Source organism: Rousettus aegyptiacus, unplaced genomic scaffold (assembly GCF_014176215.1).
Source record: "Rousettus aegyptiacus isolate mRouAeg1 unplaced genomic scaffold, mRouAeg1.p scaffold_m13_p_1, whole genome shotgun sequence".
NCBI lineage: Eukaryota > Metazoa > Chordata > Mammalia > Chiroptera > Pteropodidae > Rousettus > Rousettus aegyptiacus.
In genome coordinates, this window is record NW_023416284.1 from 16,211,993 (window position 1) to 16,223,954 (window position 11,962).

The window sequence follows — 11,962 nt, forward strand, 5'->3', positions numbered from 1 at the left end:
GGGTGGGGGGAGGGTAGGTACTATTGCCCTCATTTTATATAACCTAAGGTCACAAAGCCAGTGAGCAGGCTTTCTGTTCAAGCTCAACTCTTTCTAAGACCAAAGGCTTTTCAACAAATGTGAGATATTGGAGTCTGCAAACTTGAAGCTTGAGACTATTAGAAACACGACTCCTGCAGGTCATTTTCAGTTTTTCAGTTTTTAAAACACTTAGTTCTTTGACGAGATGGCTGATCTCAGTGCTAGGCCAGGAAGGTGTAGATGAGCCTAGAACAACTTGAAGTGGAACAGCCAGAAAGCAAAGAAAGTTGAAGACACGAGGACCCAGGAACCATTTTGAAGGGGTTCCCACTGGTAAAACTGGAGACAATTTAAGCTTCAACATAATTAATAGTAATGGATTAAAGCCCACAGAAAAATGAGGCATCCATGAGTCCAGTCTGATATAAATGAACAAACAAACAAACAAACAATGGGGAAGGAAAAGCTCTCCTAATAAATGTAGCCAGATAATGCAATTGGCAAATCGTCGTTTATTAACCATCAAAACGATAATTGATCTAGGCAAGGATTGATCAATAGATACTAAAACTACTGGGAGAAACAGGATATTTATGTCATCTCAATGTATGTTCGTACAAGACACTTATTAATTACAAAGGGAAAAAATAACTCCCACCCTTGTCTGTAGCCCTACCTCGGAATGGGACTGTGGAGATGACTCTGACTCAGGACTAAAACACACTTGTGAAGTAGACATCAAAGTCTCCAAGGCCCCTTAGAGCTGCTGGATGGGTCAACATGACAAAGGAATAAACTAATGAATGAATGGACTTCAGCACACACACTCATTTCAGCCTTAACATCTTGGATAGTTCAAGGTGGTTCCTCTTCTGAGGAGCAGGTCAGAAGGAGCTGGGGAGGGACAGTTCCAACTCTCTGTAGCCCTTAACGTGCTTCTCCACAGGAACCACAAGACCCCTCTCTCCCCTTGGCATCTCCATTACGCAACGGCTACCCACCCAAGGAGTGTGGACCACAGGGGTAGAAGAGACTGATCAAAAAGAAAGGAAGGGGCCAGGGGCCCAGTAAGGTCTGGAGCCAGCAGACAGGGCTCTGGAATTCCACTCGGGCAGATCCAGCTCTTACCGGCCTGGAGCTTTTACAATTTAGGAGGCCCTCTTTAAGGAAAGGAATATGAAATTATAAATATAAAATGTATACCCTCAAGCGAACATTTATTTTAAATAAGAAAAGAAGTCATGATAAATGACAAATTTTAAAAGCTGAAAAATATCACAAACATTATAAAACATTTGTATTTATGGCCTGGCACACTTTCATACTACTTTTTAACGGACTAGCTACTGGTATTTCACATTTCAAATTTCAAACGTGATCAAATTATCTCATTTGTGCACAATTTTATAAAAATATGTGAGCCCAGGACTTGGGTCCCCTCGAAGCCTTGGGGATTGGATGGGGGTGGGTGGCCTGGAGCTCATCCTAAATCTACTTCTGTTCTACTCCTTCTGGACAAAAAGTTCTGAGTTTAGGAAGAGGATGAACAGAATTTCTCCCTCCCAAGCTTGGTTACTCTAGAAAGGCCCCAGAGCCCTGCTGGCTCTCCTCTTTTCTCCAAAAAAAAAAAAAATGCAATTATGAAGAAAATTGAGCATTGAAAAAAATTTTGAGGGCTCCAGCTGTGTGTGTTCTGCAATAGAAAGGGTTAAACCTCAGACCGAAGCTCAATCTGATACAGGCAGGCTTCTTTCCTGCCCTCTGAAGGGGCCCTGCTCTCTCCTGCCTCAGGGTCTTTGTACTTTGTTCCCTCTGCCTGAAAAACAACCCCGACACACCCATCCTCATCTCTTTACCTAATTGTTACCTGGTCAAGATTTAGGCATCTGTTAAGTCTCAGTTTAAAAGTCAGTTTCTCAGGAAGGCTTTGTCTGATCCCCTTTCCCTTAAGTCATTATGATTATTCAGTATAATCCTACCCTGCTAGCTCCATAAAGTCTGAGACCTTATCAGTCTGTCTGCCCCTTCTGTGTCTGAATTTTTGCATAGTGTCTGGTGCACTGTGCCTGGCACACAGTGGTGCTCAAACAATATTTTCCAGCGAATGAATAAACAAAGAAGCGTGGGTCTGGTGGGCGAGGAGAGGAGAAATGCGAGCATAGAGCGCCCCCTGATGGACACTGGGAGTACCAGGCATCCCGGACTCCTCTCAGATCTGGGAAGAATAATGGGATCGTAAATTTCTTAACTGTGAGGTAGTCTTGGGGATCCCAACCTCATGCCAAGGTCCTACTGATTTTCTTTTTTATTTTTTAAGCCTACAGCACCTGGTCTTCCTAGGTAATCTCCCATCCAAGTACTAATCAGGCCCGACCCTGCTTAGCTTCCAAGATCAGAAGAGATCTAGCATGTTCAAGGTGACACGGCCATAGACGGTGGACTGTGGTTCCACTGGGGTGCGAACCCAGGACCTTCTGCGTGTAAAGCAGACATGCTAACCGCTACACTATGGAACCACGTCCAAACTCTTAACGATTTATTTTCTTTCACTTCTATCGGCTCCACCACAGCTCTCCTCCCAACCTTCAAAGCATAGTCTGACCCTTGCATCCATTCTCCCCAACACTACGGACCACCTCATCCCCTGCTCCGTGGCGACTATAACCCGATCCTCCCCACAATTAATATCCCTCCCTCCTGGACCTCTAGCTTTGAATAAGAATAGGCCTGGATTCTTTCATTGATCCTCTTTCCTCTTCCTCCCTAATCGATCGATCAGAAGTGGGCTGGGGCATTGGTGTGGATGTGAGGAAGGATGGGTGGACAAGGAGCACTGGAAGTTGGTGGGTTGGGAGTGGGGTGGGCGGTGAGCGTGTTTCTGAAACAGGATCTTGTTAATATTATGTCCAGAACAGTGAGTGGATTTGTTCTTGGGGGGTGGGGGATGGGAATGGGAGATGAGAAGTTAATGGGATGAGATATACAGAAAATGGTGAATGAGCAACTCCCATCTATTGCCTTGACTGAAAAAGTGTGAACTATCTATCTCCAGATTACACAGCACAATGGTATGTGGGGAGTCACCGGAAGAGATTGGGCTAAGAGGAATACAGGGTTTCAGTGAGGGAAGGGGTGCAGCAAACAGGATGGAGGCTCAGAAAGGAGGCTGGGGTTCAGCGAGAGGAGTTAGGGCTGAGGGGACAGAGATGACAAGAGGAAATCTTGGGTGAGAAGAGGAGGAAAGGAAGGAGAAGGGGGTCAAGGAGACACAGAGGTCACTCCTCCTTTGGTGAGTAGAGGATCAACCATACCTGTATGTTTCCATAACAATTCCTATCCTTGGCCCCTCCCCCAGCAGTGCCCCAAGTGGGGTTGGGGAAGAGTGACAGTTACTTAATGACCCTGAGTCCTGCTAGCTCTTCTGAGCAGCCTGTGGTCACTGGAGGGCTAAAAAGGACTGAAGCTAAAGTCCAGTTTATTGATCTCTGGCCCCAAAAGGTCAGCTTCAGGGGCATAAGGAATGGTGTTTCCACTGTGGGAGCCTCAAGGGACCCCACCACAGCGGGTCTGTGCCGCACAGCCTGGTTTTCATGTCTGTATCCTTAACTCCCCATGGTCCTCCCTCAGTGCGTGTGCATGTGTACGTGCACACACACACACACACACACACACACACACACACAGCTTCATCCTGTTCTGCCTGAAACTTCTACCTGGGATACATCTCAGAACAGATTCTCGGTGTCTGGACTTTTGAGTACTAGAGAGCTTGAAAACAAGGACTTGGATGAAATTGTTCACTACTACTTGCACCCCCAAGACAAGCCCCAGTAGTTTATAAACTGAGTTCATGGGGGAACTCAGTGGGAAAGTAGCCATCTAGTAATCCGGAAGGATGGCCACAATTTGTTGAATGGCCTTGGGCAAATCACTTAACCTCTATGGATCTTAGGGTGTTGTTGTTGTTGTTGTTGTTGTTGTTGTTGTTGTTTGTAATCTATAAAAGGAAAGGATCCAATCAGATGAGCTCTAACATTCCTTCCAGATAAATGATCTAAGATTCTAAGGAATTGAGTGAGGACAGGAGCGGACAGCAGGGATAGGGGCAGGAATTAGCTTAGGTTCAGAAAATTGGAAAAAGAATTCTTGGACTTAGAAAGATTCTAATTTTGGCCATCATAAACCATGGAATCCTAAGCAAGTCATTCACTTATTCATTCAACAAAAATTTAATAAGCAGTTACTCTGTTCCAAGTTTTGTGCTATATACCAGGCACACAATGAATAGGAAAGACATAGTCCCTGGCCTCATGGAGTTTACATTCTAGTAGCCAGGGGGAGAGAAGAACAAATATACAGATATGATTAACTGGGGCAAACACTCTGTTATAGGAGTGCAGAGTTCTGTAAGAACACATGAGAGGGTGTTGGGTGAGTGGAAGCAAAGACATCCTTGGATGAAGTGACAGCCTAAAGAATGAATAGTAATCAGCAAAGTAAGAGAAACAGTGCTTTGGGCAGAAGGGTAAGCGGGGGTGGGAAAACACCAGGAAGAAAGAGAGCAAGGTATCTGGAGGCTTTGGAATGCTAATGGTAACGGGAGTGAGGAGTGTAGTTTGGAGGTGATTCTGGTATTGGGGCCAGAGAGCTGCCTCACCTGCAAAACAGGCCATCTTGGCTCCTTTCTTTTTCAGCAGCTCCATTTTCCAGGCTCTAGCGAGATAACATATGGGAAAACACTGTGTGGTTGGAAAGCATTGTACAAAGTAATGCACAGACAATGGAAAGAGGCTCTGGATCACTGAGCATCAAGCTGGGGAAATCTGACCTTAGGCTAACTTCCACAGGAACAGTGAGAAATTAGCCAAGATCGAGGCGTTGAGCCTCTAACAAATTTGTCCAAGGTTACACAACTAAGGAAGATGGGACTGGGGTTTGAACAGAAAGCTTGACCCTAGAGTCTTTGCAGAAGAGGAAGGGACTTGTTCTAAAGACTCTAGTGGGTAAAGGCTATAGAGATTAGCTTCAATTCAATGGGCGGGGCGGGGGGGGCATAAAAACTTTTCTAACAATCTCCACTATCAGGAGATGGGCAAGGTTTCAAAAGCAGTAAGCTCTCTCTGTCACTGGAGGTTTGATGATTGATATCAAGCTTGGGATCTGAAAGAATCAGCTGATTGGCAAGGTCCATTTTGGCTCTAAGAGTCTTGGAATCAAGGCTCCTGGATCTCCCTTCTCTTCTTCACTCTATACTCCCTCCTTTAATGGAATAGTAGTGGAGGCATCTCTTAGAATCTCAAAGTGCTGCTTGCATTTAGAAGAGGCTAGAGCAGAGAAGGGTCAGCTTCCATGCACCTGTCCTTCTGCTGCCCTTCCTCTTCCATGGCCAAACCACGGGGGCCCACTGGTAAGGAGAGGAAAGGGACAGTCTCCTGTCATCTGGAGGCTTCGACTCTGAAGTGGCTTATATGAAGTTTGATGCCGTCTTGAATGGCAGCACTGAGATGAAGTGTAGCCTAGTAATTAAGAGCACAGACGATGGCATCAGACACTTCCTCTGTCCTCATCGCAAAATTGGAGATGAGAATTCTCACATCGTGAAGTTTCTGGGGGATTACATGAGCTAATGCAGGATCTTGACACAGTGTCTGGTGCATGGTGAACACATATACATGTAAGCTCTTATTTTGTTGTTACTTGCTGGGAGAATTTGAGAAAGTTAATCAAATAGTCTGAGGTTCAATTTTCTCTTGTTAAATGGGGAGACAACACCGTCCTCATGGAATAGTTAAATGAGGCTATGCCCAGCACATAGCAGAACTTAATAGATGTTTTTTCCCTCCTTATTCTAACAGAGTCAAGTCAAGGATACTTCAATGCCTTTTGTCCCATTCTTGCTCTGTAATTATCACAATTGCAGAAAGCAAGAGGAGACTTAGAGGTCATAAATGTACACTCACATTTGATAAATGGTAAACTGAGGCCCAGATAAGAAGAGATTTGCTCAAGGTCACACAATGAGTTAATGACAGAGCTAGGACTAGAACCCAGAACTTTATTATCATCCTATTCTATCTCGATTATTGCTAAAATGTTGAATGAGTGTGTGGTTAGAGATTGAATGAAAGGAGTACAGTCTTTCCGTATGTCTCCACAGGGACATGGAGTACTTGCCGATGTGAGAACCAAACTTAGAGGCTGTTCTTCAAACAAGCTGTTCACTTTCAAGCCTCCTTGCTTTCATTTCTGTTGTTTCTTTCCTCTGGAACATCCTGCCCTTCCTGGCTTTCAAAATCCTATACAACGCTCAATGCAATGCCACCTCCCCTGTGAATGATATATATAATATTAGTTAGCTTCCGTTGTTTCACACTGCATTATATATGCTTCTGTTATATGTCCCAGCCATAATCTGATGGGGCATATATCTTTTATATCTATCCTTTCCAATAAACAAACAAAGAAACCAAATTTCGGAAGCCAATTCTGAATTGGAATCCCCATTCTCTGATTGAGAGGAAGACACTGGGAAACCTGGGTTTCTAGTTCTTATTATTACTAGCTATGGGACCTTGAACAAATCATTTGGATTTTAGGTCTTGTTTCCACATTTACAAAATGGGGTAGGAAGAAAACAGAATCTGAAGATACTAACTTCTAAGTCTTTTCTCAGTGTGGAAGTATAGATTATTGAATCCAAAAGCTGATTCCAGAGGCAACCTACCTGGGTTTGAATCCTGACTCTATCACTTACTCTGTGACCTTCGTCAAGTTACTTAACCCATCTGTGAGCTTCATCTGTAAGATAGGAACAATAAACATGCCTATCTCATAAGTTTGGTGTGAGGATTGAGATAATTTCTGTAAAGCACTCAGCTTAGTGCCTGGCACATGTCAAACCTTCGAAAAGCATTAACTATTGTAATTTTTATTCTTCAGAGAACTCTGGGTTCACAACTTTAGAACTGGGAAAAGGCATCTCCACTTTGATATCCTCAAAGGAAGTTAAGTGTCTTTCTTCATTTTGTTAGGGGTCAGCATAGCAGAATGTTAAAGAGTATGGCTTTGAAACCATCAAAGAAGTAAGGTTTAAAACACACACACACACACACACACACACACGCTCAAACTTCTAAGGTCTAGAAAATTTTACTCCCATGCACCCTTTCTTAGGATATGCTCCTCAAGGGTGAACAAAGAGGTTCACATGGGATCCAGGAAACAGTGGCTCCAGCCACTGTAGTGAGAGAAAGCCCCAGGGTAACAGCTGGAAAGCAAGCACAGAGAGCAGCCAGGAGGAAGGGCCTCAGGAAAGAGGCTCTGGGAAAAATGAAGCCTTAGTGGAAAAGGTAATATGATGAAGCCCTTGAAAATAATTGAGGATATTTCAATGACAAATGTTGAAGGAAAGAGAGAATGGCAGGAAAATAAAACATAGCATAAGAAATTTTCTTATAAAATACTACTTGGCAATGCAGTGAACATTTCTATAATCATGACAGTGTAAACACTAGTTACCAATTTAGTTGAATATGGTGATTTAATTGTACTAGGAGGAAGGGGAAAGGGGAGCTGTGCCCTGTAAGACAGGTAAGCCCTCATCTACCTTAACGGGAAATCAATAAATAATATCGAAAATCGATAAATCAAGGAACATAGGTACACGCATATTTTTAGAGATATGGAAATATCCTTCAAAAGAAATGACCCCCAGAGAGGTTGCCTCATGGGAGCGGAGGGGATGGGGTGGTTGGGAAACTGTTGTTTTTCATTATAATTCTTTCAATACTGATTGATTATTTAAACCACATACATTAATTACTTTAACTGTAAAAAAAAAAAAAAAAGGAACAGGAATATTGAAGTGAGCTAGCTGTGACTCACAAATCACCCTTGTGATTCGTGAGTCAAGACAAATCATTTAACTTCACTAAGTCTTAGTTTCCTCTCCAGTAAAGTGAGGGCCATATTAGGATGGTTGAGGACAGAAAGAGACAAAACACACAAAGCACTTAGCGCATGTCTGTTATATAATCAGCTCACAATAAACATGGGTGCCCAGTCAGGGAAGAGTAGGTTAAAGACCTAGCCTAAAGTAGCATTTGGGAAATGACAGCATTTGGTTAGATACCCTGCCTGTGGTCTCCATGGTACATGACAAACACTGGACACACACAAATGGATACTAGGTAAATGACAGCCGGATGAGTTGGAACCCACAGGCCAGAGCAGAGACACAGTGAGAAGCCGCTGTGAGGGAAATTACAGTTGGGCATGACGAGTTCCACTACAAGAGGGCACCTGGTGAGGTACAGTCGCTGGACAGTGGGCTATAGCAGGCTCATCATTTCTTCCTCTTGTCTGTACCTTGTGGGGGATGTGTCAGAAGGAAAAGATTTAGAGGCTGTCAGGGTGAGGGTCAGAGGTCAGCTGGGGTCAAGAAGTCTATTTCACTGAGGTCACTCTCGTCTCCTTTCAATGTAATGAAGCCATTATTGGTGAAAGCAAGTGCCTGGTGTCTTGCTCTGTGAAGCAAGGCCCGCATGGGGAGCAGGACTGAAAGCAGGAAGGGGACTCCCTTGGCTCATCCTCCTTCTGCCAATTCAACAGGCCTACGAGGTGAGAGGTGCACAGTCCTGCTTGATGTAGGAAGCCTTAGTCCTTGAAGAGGGATGAAGATGATAGCGTGGGGCAAAAACAGATTGCTTCACAGTGTAATTAGGAATTCTCTCTCTCTCTCTCTTCCCTACTCTCTCTCTCTCTACACACACACACTCATACACATCATATTGCTTTAGAATGTCAGAACTGGAAGAACATTTATCTAACGTCTAATCCAATTCTCCAATTCTCTGGAACTATAAATACCATACATTTTACTTATTTGTTTATTGTCTGTCCTGTCGTCTAGCATGTAAGTTCTCTGAGGACAGGAAGTTTATCTGCTTTGTTTACCGATTTATCCCCAATGCTTCAAACAGTGCCACCTGACATATAATAGATGATCAATAAAAATTTTTTAGCTGACTCGGATGAGTGAATGGAAAAGTTGTACATATTGCATTCCCTTCTTGATGAATCACAGAGCACAGAACCATACTAAAGGCTTTCAAAAGTTCTGCGGAGGAAACTTAGTACAATATTTTCCAAAAGATTACACTAGAATTTTTTTTTAATGGTAAGATGTATTAATCATCCAATGAAACTAGTATTCTGAGGGACACATTGTGGGAAATACTTTTTTCAAATGCACACCATCATTTATGTTAGCAGATAGTCAGGGCTTTAACTCCAAAGAACCTCCCTGGACCCCACCACAGAGTTCTCAAAAACACTTGATAAATGGGAGCTGAACATGGGTGATTGCCTAAAAGAGCACCAGCTTTAGCTCTGGCTAGCTCTTTGATTTAGAAAGCCAAGGACTTTTAGAGAGGATGATCCATAGAAATGACAGACGAGAGCTCTGGCCCAGGGAAGAAGAATCTTATTTAGTAACCATGTTGAGTATACAATCTCTGTCCATCGTCTTTTTGCTTGCACAAACCTTGTTCCTCATTGGCAAAATGGGGATAGCACCAGTTATGACAGCAACGCACTAGGACTGTAGAAGCAATGTGAGCCTTGGAGTCCAATGTATGGGTTCAAATCTGCCTCTGCCATGTATTAGCTGAGCTACACTAATCAAGCTATATTGATTCATTAAGCTTCAGAATCCTCCCCCTATGCTGGGAATATTAATACCTATTACTCAGAATTATTGACAGCCTTGAATGAAATAAGAAAAGTGCCTGTATTCTTAATAAATAATAACTTATTATTACCACCTATCAGAATACAAACTTCACAAAGGTGAGACTTATGTTTGTATTGTTTATTGATGTGTTCTCTCCATTTAGAACAATTCCTGATACAGAGGAGGTACTCAATAAATACTTTTAAAATGTCGAATAAGTAATAATTATTACTAAGACCTCTTTCAGCTTTTTCTTTTATGCAAATATAAACCTACATAAGAGGAAATTGGCCAAGTACTTGAAAGGAAAGATCTTATTTGTATTGATACTAGACAACTTTTTTTCCCTTTTGCCTAGGTAGTATTATGCCCAGAAACCAATACACAAGAAAGTTGCAATACTTATTTATGTCAGGTCTTCTCTCTCTATCTAGACTGTAACTTCTTAGAAGGCAGCGAATGTTTCTTGTTTAATTTTTGGGGGGTACATTTTTGGTCATTATACTACTTGATGCATTTTACTTATCTGATTCCTCCACCAAACTTGTGAGATAAAAAAATGACTGGATTATAGTAGGTACCTAAAAAGTTTTCACTGAGACAGGGAACAAAGAAAGGAAGATTTGGTCAGGAGTCGCCATTGCCCACATGGAAACAACCCATTAGGGATGAAGGATCAATTTATTTTGGGAGTCATGTCTTCTTTCCTACACTTGATCTTATCCAAAAGACTGAGAAGTGATATCTTACTTCCTAAAGAATCTTCTGCCTCCACACATGCAACTTTATGATGTCTTACACCCCTCCTGGGTTTGTATTGTTTAGACCCAAGAGATACAGCCTAGGAGGATAAGTTTTATGACTATTGTAATGATTTTTATTATTGCAATTAAAGTCTATTCAGGACATACTTCTTGGTGGCCACATAGCTGTCAACGGTAGAGCCAATAGCCATACATGGGCCAGGCACTGTACTAGGTATTGGTAAAGGTGTGGGAGAAGATGCAGAAAGAAATAACACATGTATGATCCCAGTCCTCAGGAGGCAAATGATCCAGTAAGTTCTAGATCATAGAGACAAGCATGTGCACTATAGCTATAATAATAATAATAATAATAATAATAATAATAATAATTTACATTATTAAGATGTAACTGTGTCAGCCACTATTTTAAAAGTTTTACCTACATGATCAAGCTCCATAATAATCCTAAGAGTAACATATTTTCATTATCTTCATTGGACAGAGGAGGAAACTGAGACATATAGAGGTTAAAGAAGTTGCCCCAGGCCACGTAGCTGTCAACAGTAGAGCCAATAGCCATACATGGGCAAGCTGATTTCAATGCCTGTACTCTTATGCATAGTGTTAATAAACGGGGAAAATGATTTCAAAACAAAAATCAATCTCTCTTCGACTCTGTTTTTTTCTAAAAAAAAAAAAAAAAAGTCTTTCCTTTCGTCACCCGCTGTGGCCACATGCATAGTTATACCCCTTTTTCTGAAAGGGAGCTTGAGATACTTGCACTGCTCTCACATGAATAGCTGGAAATGCTGTCTGTTTAGCATTGAAGCGAATCACTTCATTCATCTTAAGTGTGTCAGGGTCACTGGAGGGCTGAGAAAAATCGGGTTTTCTGGGAAGGACTTGGAGGCGAAAACTCAAGAAGGCATTCTCAAAGCTAGGAGCTGGGAGCCAGGAGAGCATGGCTTTTATTCAGCACCATGGACAGAGCTCCCCCCGCTCTCAGGACCCTGGACAGAGAAGCTGGTCGAGCCTGTCCGGGGGGAACAAAAATTTCGCGGAATAAGCGAAACCAGAGCGCTAAACTCCCCTTTCCCTCCCTTTTCTTCAGCGAGATCTTAGTCCTTCCTGAATCTTAGTAACAGAAGTACAGGGAGCGAATGTATTTTTAAGGGGGCTAATAACGGGGGGAGAAAAGAGTCTCCGGTGGGAAGGACTATATAAATTAAAATGGCTTTGGCTGATGTTCTCGGAGAACTCTGGCAAGATCTAAGGTAGTATCCTCAGTTAAAAGTGGGGAATTGCTAATTGTATTTGTTAATGATTTATGTTTTTTAGGCTGAGTAGCAAAGGACTACCGTTGCCCCCTCCCCCAATCTACCCCCCATCTCTTACATTCAAGTTTAGTTTCTTGGAGAGCACTCTATGTAGGACAGAGAAATAATCTCTTCACACTATCTTC

At 42.5% G+C, this 11,962-nt stretch overlaps 1 pseudogene; it reads right to left on the reverse strand.

Moving 5' to 3' along the window:
* Positions 1-2,336: 2,336 nt before the first annotated feature.
* Positions 2,337-2,455, reverse strand: LOC118604997 (annotated as a pseudogene).
* Positions 2,456-11,962: the final 9,507 nt, after the last annotated feature.